The sequence below is a fragment of the Patagioenas fasciata genome, chromosome 1 (genome assembly GCF_037038585.1).
Source record: "Patagioenas fasciata isolate bPatFas1 chromosome 1, bPatFas1.hap1, whole genome shotgun sequence".
NCBI lineage: Eukaryota > Metazoa > Chordata > Aves > Columbiformes > Columbidae > Patagioenas > Patagioenas fasciata.
This window is the reverse complement of record NC_092520.1, coordinates 96,150,785-96,168,710: the sequence shown is the minus strand read 5'-3', so window position 1 is coordinate 96,168,710 and position 17,926 is coordinate 96,150,785. Positions and strand designations below refer to the sequence as shown.

General features: G+C 37.0%; 1 pseudogene; it reads left to right on the top strand.

The window, feature by feature from the left end:
- Positions 1-806: 806 nt before the first annotated feature.
- On the top strand, positions 807-17,483 carry LOC136110731 (histone H4 transcription factor-like; annotated as a pseudogene).
- The last annotated feature ends 443 nt before the right edge of the window (positions 17,484-17,926 follow it).

Below are 17,926 nucleotides of genomic sequence, written 5' to 3'. Positions count from 1 at the left end.
TGAAGAACCTCCTCCCAGCTGCTTGTTACCATCCTCTTTCCAAAGTCTGCTGTTGGCTGAGATCCAACAGCTGATCTGCTTGGAGGCTATTTAAACTCTTAAAACTAATTCAGATTGCTGGGAATAATGCAAGTCAGGGAGTGGTGCTCTGAGCAGCTGAACGGGCAGATCTTTGAAGCTGGTAAAACAGGGAAGAGCAGGGGGCTAGAAAACCACTTATAATGGGCCAGTAGTTTTTAATGAAGTTTGCTGTTGCTATATCTGTTCAGTCATGAAAAAACAGTTGACATGTTTCTCCTAGGTGTATATTCCTGTTGCTTTCTTTATACTGATACGAACATGTATCAAGTTGACCAGAAAAGTGATCTAGCTGTCTGTCTATCATTCACCCCAAAAAATTAGCTTTCAGTTGGATCAGTTTTCTCATTCATTTAGTGCCTGGCTGTGCCAATTCTGGAGCTGGATCTTCAGAAGAACAAGAATAGGTGGGTGGAACCAGCCTTATTCAGTGGGAGGCCCTACTGATGTCAGGCTAAAGTAACTGTCGAAATTACGCTTTTGGTAATCGTTACTTTGGCTTTCCACGTGGAAAGAGGTTTTGCAGTAGTGCTGTGAAGTTAAATTGCAATGAAGGCATCTTCAGCAAATGTTTGAGATGGTGATCATAAGACTCTTACTGTATGGTTGTCATGAAAATGTTACAACTTGTGGCTGCTGGCAAGGTGTAAGTGTTTGCAAATTATGGCCTTAAATTCTTAAAATAACACATCCAGTGATGGGAAAAAAAAAAAACAAAAAAAAAACAAAAAAAAACCACTACAAACCAAAACCAACCAAAAAACACTCATGTCATCTAGGGTCATGTAATCTTAACTGCTGTTTTTACAAGAGAAATTTACAGAAATGTAACATGATAACTAAAAGTTCTCTGTACATCTAATGATCTTAGGCGAAGGTCCCCCTGGGAGCAAATTTAAGAACACTGAACTGATCTTACTATGTGAATGGAAAGAATGTTCCTTTGTAGGGAAATGCATGGAGGAATTTTGTAATCGTATTGCAGAACACTTGGAAGAGTACCTACAGCACCCCCTGGAAACAGCAGGTCAGTTATGTCTCATTTATCACAGAGATTACATTGTATTTTGGAAAATTATTCCTAGCCTAGAAAATAAAATTGCCTTCACTTTACCTGCACTGCAGATGTTCATAGCTTTTCTGAGACCCAGCTGCATGAAGCCCTTAGACAAGGGCTTATACCTGCTTTTTACTTCATATCTGAGTGTCCTGGTTTTTTGTTTGTATTGATAGCTGTTACTATATTACTATTATAATATGGAAAGAGACCGGAGAGGTGATATCATGAGAACTTCTGCTGAGGATTTTTTTTTTTCTAAGATTAGGGCCTCAGCAGATGCAATTGTTTAAAACAGAATTTAGCAAATTGTTTTTGAATGTCAGAATTCTTCCCTTTCAGGGAACTAGCCTGCTGCCTAAGAATTTAAAGTTCAAAGTAGCACATGTATGAATCTTTATAGAAAAATTGAAACTTTTATTGTTTGTATGGTATTTGCCTCACTGTAATGCATACACCGGTGTTATTTTATGATGGGTATTGTATTTTACATCTTTTTAATAGTATTAAGTGTACTTAAAAGGAAAACCAAAAAATCCGATTCTGCAGAAAATGATAGGCAGTCTCTATGGATGTAACAGCAATAATATACTAGACTTTTTAATATAGCTATTTTGGCTCTTGTGCATCCTGTTCTTTATTCTTAAGACTGTAATCAAGTATAATTACAGGTGTAGACATTTTAATTAAAGGTGAATGAGTTTTAATTAAAGGTGAAAAAAGTAGCATTAGACCAACATTAACAATGTCTCCATGACCTAAGCTGAGAAGTGTTATACTATATACCTAAGAAAATACTTATTTTGACAAAATTTTCCTAATGAATCTATGAAGTGCCTTTCTGTAAAAAGTTGTGTTTTAAGGTACAAAACACTCTAGTATTGCTGCAGTTGTGAGACAGTGGAAAACCTATTTGCCACTGAAATTTGCAAGTTTTATAGAGTGCATTATCTGTAGATAGCAATTACCAGCTTCTCTGCTGAGCTTACTTGCAGATTGTGAAGTTACTACTGGCATTCTCACTGTTGTGGCACATGGTTGCAGATTTCATGCACTGTTCTGTAAAATGTTGCTTCTTTATTGTGTTGAGAGCAGTACCAGTGTTGGTGGAGAAGTTGTGAATTTGGGGCGAAAGATCCCAGAGCGCTGATAACGCATGTCAGTTTTCACAGTTACCACACCAAACTGAAATTCATAGGTTCTCAGTTACGGGCACTGCACCACGCTTTGCTGGCATAACAGCCATAACTGGCATCAGTTACCAAAGACTTCAGAGGAGTTTGTTTGCCATTGAGAGAACTGTGATGTAAGTGAAACATGTTGGGATATTGCTATATTTTCCTTTCTTAACTTTACCTTCGCGTTCTTAGGATTTGACTCACTATTGGGAATTTTTGCTAATCTCACCTCTGAATAATGTTTGCCACTCTTTTTGTAAGTAATAATGGTAATTATTACAATAGCATTCACAAAAATGTAAACAACATATTTGCATTGTATCTGTGACCTCCAATTCAAATTTTCTTTCTTTTTGTGGTGACTAAAATAATCTTTTTGACAAAGATGCAACTTCTCTTGTGTTTTAAAAGCATATATTCAAAACTTTAATATAATTTAATGATAAATTAATGGACTTGGTAGTTTGTAGACAGGTCCAGAGCATTTATTGTATGTCTGAAGAAAGGCAACAGAACATATGACGTTTCCATAGTCAGCAGGAATTTTTTTGAGGGGGAACGAAAATAAGACATTTGCAATGGGCTGTTCATGTAAGTCTGATGTTCAAATGTGGCAAAGATTGGTTTCAATTAAAAATAGTTTGTATCTTGACCATTTTTTGGCGTCTTGTATGAAATAAAATCATTATCCATTCAGTTTTGACTGTGCTGTTTCTGAATCAAGTAAACAAAAATGGTTAGCAGTTACTACCTTTATTAACAATGTTAACATAAATAGTGCTGCCTATATACATTTTTTTCCTTCTTTTTGGAAGTGTTCATTCCTGATCAGGAGTGATGTCATATTGATATAACATTATAGCGAAGCACTTTCTCTGTCACTGTTGACCTCAGAACCTCAACTGTTATTTATGGCTAGTGAGCATTATCTTTGCATCCACAAGTGTGATGCCTTGCAGATGACATTTTCTTACCATCTCCTTCTGTGTAACTGTTGAGCAAGATAGTTTTTAGAGAAAGTAATAGTTCAGGAAAATTGTCTATCTGGTCTGGATTACCTTTTTTCATGTTAGATGAGGTTTTTGTTTCATTTGAGTTAAATGATATAACTGAAAACATAAAATATCGGTGAGGAAGAAACAACTGAAATGCGTTGTACTGGCAAAACCAGAAAAACTGTAAAACTAAACAATTTTACAAACCACATATGGGCAAATCTGATGTAGATTTAGTAATGTTGAACAACAAATTGAAACAAAGGCCTTTGATACTTTTTTCTTTATGTCTCTCTAGGCCTTTCAGTGATTCATGTGTTATCATCCTTAAATCCTAGTTCTCTATTATCTATGACTTCTTCATATCAAAGTTGTGATAAAAACAATTTATGACATAAACTGTGCTTTTTGAGGTTATAAACAAACACTAATGAGGCTGAAAATATTTCCGTTGAAGGGAATGTCAGACTGGTGATGATTTACATAGGTCTTGTATCCCTCACGTGCATCACATTGTTGAATTAGAATCAGTGTGATGTTTGAGTAAATATACTGCAGTGATGGAGTGAGATTACTTTTGTTTTCTGATGGCGGTGATAGCCCATTCTTTGCTTTGCTAACCTTCTCCTTACTAGATCTGAAGTTATTTCCAATTTCCTCTTAAGGTTTCAGCTCACAAATTATTAGTGCCATAGCATATATAGAAGGTGAATGCCTCCTCACCTCTATGTTATTACTGAACAGGATGTCTAGAAATATCCATTTGGCTCTTTTGGCTTTGAATTTAGAATATCTATACTTATATAATGCTTTGATACCTCTCTTTTAATTAGTTTTCCTTACATGTAATAAGGAACAACATAAAAATCTGAGACTGAATTTTATATGGAGAGGTAATTCTGTTGTTGAGTCAATCTGTGAGAAACTACAGCTCTGTAAATGAAGGCTTTTATATACTAGTGAATTAAGCATGGAAGTACCCCATTCTCTTATTTTTAAAACTGGAAGCATAAACATATAGTACAGAGCTTTATTTATGATAACTTTTGTGTTGTTTGCATCGTTTGATTACAAACTATTGTTACAAATAAATCTTATTGTCATTATGGCTCATAGCTTATAGGAATCGTATTTTTTACAGTAGTTATTTTTGTTATTAATGCTCTTTAATACATAGCAATCAGTCTTTACTCACATACTGCTGTGACTGGTCTATTTATTTTAAAAATAAAGAGGTTCAGAAAAACTTCAAAGCCCTCAGAATTTGATTTCGCTATATGTCAGTAAGCACAGTATTTTCGAAAACATGCTTTAAAAAAAAAAAAAATGAAATCAACAGGAAGATTTTTCTTCTGCTTCATTTTCCATTTATGTAACTGGGCAGGTTTGGCCAATAGAATCCTTTAGTCCGTAGCATTTTCTTAAATCTTTTTATACATGTTTTTTCAAGTTCAAACCATGTTGTGAATTTTATTAATTAAAAGAATGTTTCCCAACTTAGTAGGCAGGCTAGACTAGACCCAGGAGGTGGGGTAGGGCACACTGCGAAAGAACTTTGAGGGCAGGGAAAACTACTTGCCTTTCCCACCCTCCTGCAAATATGTTCCCACAGTTATGAATATAATTCTCTTTGAGAATCACCCATACAGCTTCCCTTGACTCTTGTGGTGCCTCCTACTGTGTCAGATTCAGTTTCCCCAAAGGTAAAGCTTCTGACTCAGGCAACAGCCCGAAAAAATTCTCTCCTATTTACATATAAAAAAATGTTTAAGAAAGTTCCAACAGAACACTTACAGAGAAGGTGCCAACAAATTAAAATGGGATTAACACCCATATGGTTACTCTGATTAAGAAGTGAAGAGGCTTTCGATCACAGTCTAGCTCAATACTTATAGTTGATTCACCTTAATATGCCTATATGCTTTCATATACACAGGACCTTGGTTTTCTCAGATCATGTTTCAAGCCCTTCAGAGGAAATAAGGGCTTGTCTCCCTAAGGGAGCTCTTGTGAAATGCATTCGAGTATGAATTTAAAATGCAGTAGTTTGCCTGCATTAACTCCTTGTGTGAATGCTCTGTTCCGTACACAGGATGCCTAGCAGTTTAGTTTAATCCACTCTACTGAGATTAGGATGATTAAAACCAGATAATTCTAAATCTATTTTTTTATTTATATATTTTTTTCTTTAAAAATAAAAGCGCTGTTTAAACAAGAATCATAGAATCATTTTGGTTGGAAAAGACCTTTAAGATCCTTGAGTCCAACCATTAACCTAATGCTGCCAAGTGCACCTCTAAACCATGTCCCTAGGAACCTCATATATGGGTCTTTTAAACGCCTCCAGGGAGGGTGACTCAGCCGCTTCCCTGGGCAGCCTGTTTCAAAGCCTGACAACCCTTTCTGTGAAGAAATTTATCCTAATATCCAATCTAAACCTCCCTTGGCACAACTTGAGGTCATTTCCTCTTGTCCTATCACTTGCTACTTGGGAGAAGAGACCAACACCCTCCATGCTACAACCTCCTTTCAGGTAGCTGTAGACAGCAATAAGGTCTCCCCTCAGCCTCCTTTTCTCCAGGATAAACAGCCCCAGTTCCCTCAGCCGCTCCTCATAAGACTTGTCCTCCAAACTCCTCACCAGCTTCATTGCCTCTCTCCAGCACCTCAATGTCTTTCTTGTAGTGAGGGACCCAAAACTGAACACAGGATTCGAGGTATGGCCTCACCAGTGCTGAGTACAGGAGGACAATCATTTCTCTAGTCCTGCTGGCCATACTAGTTCTGATACAAGCCAGGATGCTGTTGGCCTTTTTGGCCACCTGGGAACACTGCTGACTCATGTTCAGCCAGCTGTCAACCAGCACCCCCAGGTCCTTTTTCGTTTGGCAGCTATCAGGGGTGGCAATATCAGCCTAAGGAATTTCACCTGTTTCCCATTTCCTCTCCCCATTGTTTTGATCTGGATGAAAGCCAGATCAATTCCTTGTCCCAGTTCAATGTGTAGCCTTACAAAATGGTGCCAGCACAGCAGAGAGGTTAAGGGGTTAAGTTATTTTGAACCAAGAGGAAAACTTTGAATTGTGGCTAATGATAGTATGTGGCTGAATGACACCCTGTGTTACTTGAGGAAAATGCAATATGCAGTTGATTTTCACTCTACAGGTGTGGATTTTTTTGGAGTGAGGCAGAGGCTAATTAAGGTTTAGTCCCCCTTGTCACTTAAGTACTGACTCGTGGAGTGCTGTGTCCATAACACCTAATTCACTTTAATTGTTGTGCAGTCTTGCCATTTCTGTTGGAATTACTTGCACTGCCCTCATAGCCTTCTTATGAGTAGGAGCAGGTAAAAGTGAAGGGAGGAGGTAAAAATATACCAAAGAAATAAATCAACAGAAATACATTAACAGAAAGATCCCTGCCCCAAAGAATGGGTAGTATTCACTCAACTAGTCTAGACAGACTTTTCGACTACTAGATGGTAGGTGAAAATTCTGTACATGTTTTTTGTGGTGGATACTGTAGAATGTTCTACATTTTTGTAGTTGATGTAATTGTCTCTGTGTTGGGGTGAGTTAATTAAAAGTTACTGCAATATTTGCTTGTGTCTGTTTGGTTTCTAAAAACACTTAATTCGAAGTTCCTGTCTGCTGATTTCTTGCCAAAAATATTGTGTCTTCTCCTTGCTTCTATTTTGTTTTTAGGTTACCTTCAATAACCCAGTGTGGTTTTATCAACATGTTGCTGTTCATGCTTATGCTACTGAGGAAGAAACTGTTGCAGATCAGAAGAAAGCTGTTTGCTGTCACTGGAAAGATAGTTCATATTAAAAAATTGTTTCAAAAAGTATTTCAATCCAGCTTTTGTTATAAAATTCAGTTAGTGGTACATATTGCATAGGAACTTGTGAGAGATCTTCAGATATTTTTTCATCTATCTTAAATAGTTGCAGAAACATTTCTATTTTATAGGCACCATGAATCAAGTGGAATAGTTCTTGTCATCCATGGGGTTGAATGACCTCAACTCCCAATTTGTCTAAGTTGAGAATTGCCAGTATTGACCAGGGTTGGGTTTCCTCATAATTCTGCCTGTGGTTGATAGTTCACATACTATTCAAACAGACTTTTCACTTATATTCTACTGCTCAGGATCAGGATTGTTTTCCTCATGCTAATCTTTAAATGGTAAGCTTACTCTTTGCTTTCCTTTATCTGTTCCCATTAAACAAGGGAAGCACACACAATTACCATCCTAGTGTTTCTCAACTCTGTGATAAGAATGAGCATTTTTAATGCATTCTCTATATTGCTAGCTACCTCTTGTGTTAAATCATTGTCATGGTTTCAAAGCTGATGTTCTGCCCTTGGCTGTATTGTAGAAGCCACATTCCATTGACAGTCTTTCATAGCAGATGCCTTGATTGTTTGAGTAAGGGCTAAACTATGAACTGCTTTTTGATTTGCATGCCATTCAGCTTCAGAGCTACACAGTGTATTAGCAGAACCTTTCCAGAAGAAAAGACTTTCTGCTGAAGAATGATGAGACAACTTGTGGGACTCAGGTCCTGGAATAGATTGTTCTGTGCTAGCTTAAACCAATCAGTGTGGCTATGTCTTGTAAAATGTGTCAGCAAAGTCCAGGCTTGGTTGGAATTCCCTTGGTGAACCTCCCTAGGTGTCTTTTCAGTTTATGGGTTAAAGTTACTTCTGGGGTTAGCTGTTCACTGCAATGGTGACAAAATCCCATCAACGGGTACAAGGCAACATCATTTTGTTCCTTTTCCCTCTTGAGATTAGCAATTTTTAGATTTGAGATTAGCACCATTTTTTTTTTGGCTGCGGAACTCACTCCTGTATCTTGATAGTGTAGAATTTGTAGTCCTGAGAGGAACAAAAAATCACACATCACTGTGATTATAGCTGTTGAAAATAACAGCCCATTATGACATGTGAAGGGACTTCTCTGACTGCACAGGCTAAATAACAGAATGGGGAAAAGGGAAATGTGGAAGAAAAGGTACATGGTATGTCTTCTGATATGTTTAAGAAATGCCTTGCTGCTAGGAAGAGTTAAATCATCTGTTCTCCATGTCTGTGCTAGAAAAAATGAGAAGTGATGAGCTTCAGTTGTAACAAGAGAGGTACAAGTTATAAGTTAGGAAAGCCATTTTAATAGGGTATTTTAAAATACTGTAGCGGTTGCCTGTTGAAATTATGGAGATTGTCTATCACTGAGGAAGTGAGAAGACCTCTTTTGAGTCCAAGGTATAATTGATCCTGCCTTGGAACAAAAGAATAGGTCCCAAGTCTTACAGGGTATGTTGTAGTCTGAGATCTTGACATTCAGGGTGGTGTTATGCACTTGAAAGTGAATCATAATGTCCAGGCAGTGAAAGACAGCTTTCAACTTTTTCAACAAGCAAGCACAGGCCAGTAAGGTCTCAGTGAGGTCTTCCATGAGGAAGCAGTTGTCATGGAACTGGGACAACAGGTGGGAAGTGATCAGTCTTTTCCAGGGACCCTCAGTATACCAGCTGGTGGTGTGGTCTGAGTTGTTTGAATTTCTAAGTGTACAGCGAGAGTGGGCTGCTCTGCAAGGGAAATAGCTTTCTGCATAGCTGTTTTCTTTGTTAGGTAGATGAGAGAGACTCATGGCTGCTTTTCCTTATGTGACAGGGTACACAATTCCTTCACATCTGTCTGAAGTTACTCCCGAAAGTAGTTTTTTAGCTCCGTTTACACCAATAAGTTCACATACTAGGTATTTTCCCCACAAAGTGCCATATGTCAATAGCCCCGGCTTTCTACTTCTACTGTTAAAACTTACACTGTGTCCACAGTACCAAACTGTTCCTGATCTCAAGAGATCTGAGCACATAGCTACTTTGATGCAAGGATTGTTCGGTTGATAGCAGATTGCTTGCTGTTAACTACTGTGTGAACGTGTATGTTAAGACAGAAAATGTAAAGATAAAAAAAAGAGAGGTCAGAGAGCAGAGTTCATGGAGATGTACAGTTGACATGTACTCACTGCTTCATCTTGTTCTCCTGAGACCATGCAGGTTGCTGGAGTTCTGTGATGGGGAGGGGCAACAGAAGTACTAAAGAATGTTATCTCTGTTCTACTGTATGAGCACACATGTGGAGGCAAAAACTTTGATACATGAGAGTGGAAAGTATAGTAGCATGCTCTCTGCTGATTCAAAACTGAAATTTACATAAGAGGGACACATGACCAACATGTCTTGAAGAATTCCGATTAGTAACAAATAATCTGGCTTTGGCATGGACATTTGTGGGCTTAATGTCATGTGATGTTTGTAATAGTACCAGTCTGATTTTTTTTTCTTCCCCTAGAAGCAGCTTTTTTGTGTGTGTTTCTTGAAATATAACAGTAAGACATAAGTATGCAATAGCCTTTTCTGTTTCTACATAAGAAAGACTACAGTACTTGTGCAGATTTTTTTTGTTGTTGTTTGTTTGTTTTAGATTGTTTAGGTGTATTTAAAGGAAAGCATAAATTATGGGAACATTTAAGAACCCCCACACAAGAAAGAGTTGTAGCATGTCCTACTTGTGGAGGAATGTTCTCGAATAACACTAAGTTTTTTGATCATGCGAAGAAACAAGTTTCAGAAGATAGTAAGTGGATATACTAATTTCTGTTTATATCTAGAAGAAATTTTCCTTTAAGGTGCTTTGTGATAACGTGGACATGTAATTTCATAAATATTTATATTTTTTGTATAAGTCAGGTACATGAAAACATGGTTTGCTCCAGGAAGACGGTTGTTTTCATAAAGCATAGAAGTTCTCTTGACTCTGCATTTCTGATGAATTAGGGTAAAAAAAGTGAGCAACAGCAGAAAAGCTACTTGTTTGGCAGCTATGACACCTCACTGCCTCTCTTCCTTTGGTGCCCATGGCACCAGTATGACGTTCCCCTGACACTGGGAAACTGCCTGTGAATGGGAAAGGCTTTTGACTGTCAAAGAGAGAAAGTCCACAGACACCAGGCTTGGATTACAAAATCTATGCGAGTGATCCCTATGAGCATCTAACTACTTTCAAATCAAAACACAATTTTTTCTCTTTAGTTTTGCTTTTCCAGTAAGTATTTTCTTTACCAGAACACTCCCTACCTTGATCAACTCTGTACTAGTTGGCAAACTTTCCTGCATGCTAAAGAGGAAGGGAGAGGTGGTTGTTTTTTCCTGGTTTTAAGTGTTTGAAATATATTTAAGAATTGTGGATGTTTTGGTGATGGAAAGTAGCTCCATTCTAGGTAATTGACAGAAGAGCTCAAATTTCAGACTGTTAGTGTTTTGAACAGATTGTTGTTCTATTTAGGATACAATTAACTCACTGATAAAAAATCATTTTCATTAAGCCTAAACTAAATTTTCATCTGAAGAGTTTGGTAATGAAGAAGAATATTTAAACTGTCTCAATGCTTTGTTAGTTTATTCATGACACTGACAGCTATAGGTTATTAATTAATAAATCTTTCGTAAGTTATTTGTATTGCCACTAAATAGTTTGTATTTAAATTCAGAATGAATATTTGGTTGCCAGAACTGTCAGAAACATTTTGCCAATGAAAAGCTTCTACAAGATCACATGAGGGGACATGGTAAGTCAGAGCTCTGAAAAATAAAAAGTACTTTTCTAAAGGTCACCTTGTACAGAACAGATTTGTTAAACTGCAGAGTTATTATAAGTATCATTATATCAACTAAGAAAATTAATATATGGAACCAGGGCAACTATGTTACGAATACTGGACAGTAGGAATTTCATTGGCGGTCTCTCTGAAACATGGCAATTACCTTCTTCATGCCTTCTGATAAGAAAGTTTAAGAGGCTTTCCTATTTTGCAGTAGCTCCCATGCAAATGCTTGTTCTTCACTTGCATCCCTGTTTACTTGCTTTCACAAACAGGGGCATGGTTAAAGCCAAAGCTGTGTTTTAGCCTGGCCTGCGACTCTGCTCACCTTGCTGTACATAGTTGGCCTCACTCAAATGGTGTAGTCCTTCCTTGACCTAACCACAATCTCCCTCAGGTCCCCACATTATTCCCACAAGTTATACTACAACAGCTATGACTTGCTGGGAAAGAATCCTACAGCATCCAAGCACAAGGAAACATGTGATATTGCTGTTGGACGTACAGGAAATGCGGAAGCGGAGAGGCGGGTGGGTCTGTGCTTTGGGAACAGGAATATTTGAACCATGTAGCCAGACCTGGGCACCAGTCATTTAGTTTGTATAAACATACAAGTAGCTTTGTGCAGGCTTGCTCAGTCAGGGTAGATTCTACTTTCTAGTTGCATTCTTAAGGAAACGTGACTTTTTATGGTCTGCAAGTCAACACATTGATGCTCAAACAACTATGCATTTGATTTATGCTTACTGTGAACTACCAGAACTGACAATGTTTGTATTTTAATGGTTTTATAGTTGGCACACATCTAACTAAAATATCTTAATTTTTATATTTTATATTGGAAAACAGAGGATTATTTTTATTTTGTTAACTAGAATATTTCTATTCCTTTTCCTCAAGGCTATTTTAGATAGAAACTGGAAATAAATACAAATTAATTTTTTGTTTTGTTTTTATTAGCCAGCTTAAATATGCTGTTGGTTTTCTTAAAACATAATACACATTAAGATAGATTTGATATATTAAATAAAGCAAGTGGCTAACTGACGTATTTGTTTCTGGTGACTCTGGCTGTACCTAAACCATTGTAAATTGTACAATGTGCCTGGCTGTCCTTGTCCCCTGATAATTCAGACCATGTTCTATTTGCACAGCCAGGGAAAATCACAAAGTGGCTGAACATAGGTGATATGAACCTGTGTCAGGTCCCAGTAAGCCACAGCAAACCAGCTGCAATGTGAACTTGGCTGAGGGAGCTGGGAGGCATTCCTGGGTCTGACTGTTTAGGCGCAAGCTAAATCCCTTCAGTTATTAGAGACATTCACTTCCCTGATTCATGATTCAGCTTTCTTTAAAAATTCTGGCAGCATACATGTCTGCATGTTAATTCAGACTGCCAGTGCAGACATGACATATCCAGAATCTTACCCCAGCATATTTCATAATAGCTGGTATAGATAAATATTGAAATTGTCTTCTAAATAACTTGCCTACCTATAAGAAATTATTCTGAAATAAGCTATGATGTGAAGGCAAATGGTCTAGGTATTCTGAAATCATTCCCTACGTGGACACATTTACATGCCAGACAACTAGCTTAACTGTTGGATACTCCCATTTCAAGAGATTGCTGAATTTTGCTGATGCAGCTTTGCAGATTAAGTTATTCCAGATTCGTTTTCCATATGAAGCTAATTATTTTAGGGAGAGAAAAAAAAAAATAATCTTGTGGTTTAAAACAAACTATGAGGAAAAAGTGCTTGTGCAGGGAGTGATTCCAGAATTGTTACAATACATGAGATGTACTTCCTTCTTTGAGAAAACATGAGCACTTTAAATGCATGTAACAGATTTTGTCTAAATCCAAAACTTCTTTACTAAGGCTCTTCCTACTGCATTCATTAGGTCGCTGATTCGTATGTTCAGCTAAGGTGTTACAGTCCTGCCTGCCAATCAGCCAGAGGTTCTCCTCGGTTCCAGAGTTGTCAGAGTAAACCTGCGTCTCAGCCATTGTAGTTTGTAGTCTGGCAGCGTAGCTGGCACCAAGCATTATTTTGCCTTAAGCAAATATACCTGAATGTGAAACGGGGAGGCGGAGGACAGGCACATATTCTTTCTGCCACCTTTTTGAAGAGTGGTAATACCTTAAACACTAAAAGTAGATTTGCCAGTGCTTGTCTGTCAGAAGGCCTCCAGACAACACACACCTTTTAGAAATGCTCCCAAAATGCCAAGGGCAAGATGATAATAATCCTTTTTGTAAGTGCCTAGAGAGTGAAACGTGATCCTCTACACTTTTTCCCTTACCATCTATTTTTTGAATGTAGTTCGAAACATTGTAAGGTTGACCATTATTACACTACTCACTTCATTGTATCTCCATTCCATTTTTATATTTTTTTTTCCTCTGTACATTTTATTCCTAGATATATTACAAGCTGTTAATTTTAATATGATATTTTAATGCACTTTTTGTCATCTATCATAGCAGACAATGTTCTGGTGAAGCTGTGATACAGAACTTCAAGTATTGTTCTTTCTGCTATCTTTTCTAGTTAATCATGCCTTTTGTCATATGGTATGCACAAGTGTCTCCTCACTGAAGGCACACATCAGATTCCAACACTGTGATGAACGTCCTTTCCATTGTCACCTCTGTGACAGCAGGTAAGAAAATTTGAGGCTCATAGCTATGTGAGCAAAACTGTAGAATCGAGTTAGTATTTTACATAGAAGTTAGTAAAGAAACAAAAGTTTTCAACCACAAAAATAATCAACTGCTAAATGCAGAAATCTAATAGATTCATATGCTGTTCATCTGTGTTCAGCTGCCAAGACGTAGTTCATGAACTTCTGGTGCAAGTAGTGTTAAAAGGTGAATTTTTTTGGCAAGACACTGTGTACTATGAAATGGTCATCACGGCAAGTTGAAATGTGTAGCAGTAGTGCCTTAAACTGTGGGGTTTGCCATGATTGCTTGCTGTTTGCTGGGAGAGTCAGAGTCTTCTCCTTTGAGTGATTTTTCTGCCGCAGGCTTACTATACCTTCTGCTGTATTCACTTATATTTTTCTGTTGTGGTTTCTTTTCTGCTTTCACCATAGGATGCCACATAGCCATGAAATAATGTAAAAAGAAAAAAAAAAAAAGTGGCATTGTGATGTGATATGATAGACCAAGTTGAATATATAATCATCGACAAATTATGTTTAACTTTGCCAGAGAGGATGAGAGGCCTAGCATTTGTATACTGGAAGTGAACAAATATTTAAGTAGTTTTGTGTTCACACTGTGGGCGGACAGAAGGAAATAATCTGAATTTCTAGACCAGGGAGGATTAAGTGCCTGATGGATAATGGGCGAGAATTTTCTCTGTGTGAACAGAAAGAGAGGGTGATGCCTTGCAACATGGTTGTAGAAAAATTACCAAGATTTGGGCATGGCGTGGATGTGTGGGAAGAAACAGGGAATGGAAAATGAAATCTAGAGTACATCAAAGAGATGTCTGTACTATACCCCTTACACAGGTGGAAAAACTGAGGTAGAGATTTACACATTTCCGCTTTCACTTGCCATTCTCAGAGCCAAAAATTACTACCTCCCAGTCTTAAACACTAACCACAAGACTACTTCTCTGTACTATTATATCTGTTATTTGTTTTACCTTGTTTTCAGTTTTGAGAATGCGTATGATCTGCATAAACATGTTGAAACACACAATGATTCAGATGCCTACAGCTGTGATGTTGAAGGATGTGGTTTTACTTCACAGACTTCACAAACTTTGGGAAGGCCTTACAAGAGAGTGCATGTGGTGAGTATATTAAATAGCAGAATAGAATATATTGCTATAAATGAGACTAAAGTTACAAATTTATGTGTGTTTAGTTTCTTGTGAATTAATGAAATGTTTCATTTTTCTGTCGAATCAATTTGCACACATTTCTTGGACTCTTGCAAGTATTATGCAAATACCTGACTCATCCTTTCCTATAGATTTTGTGTGCTTACCTTAGGTGCATGCAGTTGCTTATTGACAGTCTTGAACTCTAGCCAACCCCATCCCCTTTCAAGGCTTAAAATCCAGTGTCACCTTTCTCCTCATGCTGGTACTCCATCCTTAGAACTAGTATGTTACCTGAAAATAGAGAGACTATGAAGTGTGTAAAGCTTACATAACTTTTAATCAGGTGAGTCTGGCCACAATATTAAAATGCAGTTTTGACCACTCTAGTGCTTAAGCACACTTGTTGCCTGTTTCTTCATCTTTCTGAGTTAGGCTCACTGTTGCATTGTAAAATGTATATATTTTAGTGAAAGCTGTGTGTCATACTGCTGTTGGAGATATCTGCAGCACTGATGGCCAACGCAGAGAATTTCCAAGTTCACTGGAGTGCCTTAAATCAGACAAGTTCTAAAACCCATAAATTTTAAACATTTTAGGAGATTAACTTCAAAAAGGTTTCCAGCTAGTTAGTGTGGTTTTCCCCTTTTCAACGAAGGATTATTTTTTGTTATCTATACATGCAAACCTTCAATGACTCCAACAGCCTTTCTTTCCAAGAGTAATGGTGTTCTGAAATACAAATGCCACATCTGTCAGAAATGTTTCTCCTGGAGTTATACATTGACCCTACATCTTCAAAAACCTCATGAAGTCAGCAGTCATTCTCATTTCAGGTATGTTACCAGTTGATTCTTGTTCAGATCATAAGCTATTTTTTTCATGTTTTGTTTAAGACATCCAGGTGTTTAGTTAAATGCTATCTGAAGTTTAGTTCAGTGTTAAACATTCTGAGAGTACAACAACTACTTAGGTTTCACTATCATGATGGAAAACCTTGTGTAAAGGTGGTAAAACCAAGGGAAAAAAAAAAAAAAAAAGTCTTTTTGCTTTTCTAGCTTTTACCAGTGTTAAAATCTTGTAACCTAGATTGTCGAAAGGAATATTTTGAGCCTGCAAGTTGTATCCACCAAAGAGAGTACATAAATATATCAACAGCTTCTGTAGTACAAACAAGCCATACTCTCCATTTTGGGACAAGAAAATCCAGCAAATGAAATATAATTATGAATAAGTATCTCTTATTTTCTGTTAAGTGATGTATTTTTGATAAAAACTACTTTTTGGAACCGTTTTGCAGGTGTTCCTTCACATAGAGTGTATTTTGTTTGAGTGCCACGTGGAAAATAGCATTTTAATTTTTCTTTTAATTGCTGACATTCTTAGTTTTAGCAATCTAATTACATGTTATTCTTATGTTCTGCTGTAAATGCTGTGTTTGTAGCTTGAATTTTCAGTATTTTTAATTTTATTCCTTTAGATTTAAAGATGATGATGAGGGTCATTTGAGTTTGAATTTAGCAGTACATAATGCTGTCACAGATTTACGTCAGGCTCCTAATAACAAGATGGTAACAAATAAGTCTTCACCAAGTCCGAACAATGTTGGAAGAGAAGGAGGAGACTCTTGCAAAGGAGGCGCTTCAACAGCAGAAGTACATTTCACACAGCTTCAGCCATGGTCACAAGCTACTGGACAAAATGTTCTGGTAGAAACAGAGACTTCTACGCCAGAGCCTGTGTATTCTTAACTTCAAACTGCAGTACAGCTGTTTGAATGCTGTTGTACTTCTGCTAAAACTGATGAAGCAAGACCAGTGAATGTAAAGGAAAAACAAGGAGAAATGGAGCTGGGCGTGGGAATTCAGACAGCTTTCTAGAAAAACAACCTTTTTTGTGGATTTTTTATTGTGAAAAGTATGCTCTTCAGAAGAAGTTTATTTTTTTAAACAAAATGTGTTTTAAAGTCTTCATTTTTATCCTAGTCAAATCTTGTATATAATATTGTGTTTTCTCAGCTTTCACATTAAATGATTCTAATGTCCTTAGAGAATATATGCAAGATACAGACAATATATGCTACTTTCATATATAGCCTTTTGGAGAAGAAGCTTGTAAGTTCTGTATATTCATATAGAATATATATATGTGTGTGTATATATATGTTTATTAAAAAATATAGCCCGTGAGTAAAGCGTTGAGTCAATGTACGAGACAGTTTGAACTGGTAGGTAAAACATCAAATTTTTCAGTAGCCCACTATGTTATTTATTAGAGACAACAGCTTGTCAGATGTATATAAAAATTTACAATTTTGGCAGGTTTCTTAGCTTTACTTAGTGTCTTTAAAATTATTTCAAGAGTATTAGAGACACATTATTATAAGGGAATTATGAGCTACAATGTATCATTAAATGAATACATTTAGATAAAAAAGAGGTTTATGTCTAAATAAAACAGCTAAAGATGTTCATAGAACTGAATTCAGGATTTATGTACCATTTGCTATAAGGGAAATTTTACAGTCATTTGTTGGGTGCTGCAGGTACAATGATGAGAAGGTAAATTAATAATATTGGCAGCATAGCTAACTGTACCTAATTGTATTTTCATAAATAATTCCACATAGCCGTAGTTATGCTAAACTGTTAGGAAAAGTACTTGGCAAAGACTTCTATTTGATTCTTGTATGAAGGGCATAGACAAAAAGCCAGGTGTCTTTCATCACAGTTAAAGTGACTTATAATTTTTGAAACATTTTTGTGGTGTGTTTTTTTTTTTTTTTTAAAACAAGAACTGATTGAGCCCTCCAACCAAAATACCAAAGATTTACACACATGAGAAGTCAGCTAAATGTCTAATTTAGCATAGATTAGCTACTACAAGCCAGCGTCCCATGAGGACCCAAAGGTCTTCCCTGAGAAGAAAGCTGCACCGCTTTACAAGCACCTTTCAGCACGTCAGCAAAGCAGTATTGCATCACCACTGCTTCCTGGATGTTCATTCTTTTATGTATACAAATTGATACTGAGAGCCCAGGACAAGCAATTGGCCTGCACACGGTTGAGTCCCCAATCAAGCAGAATGGGGTATCAGATTGGGAATAGT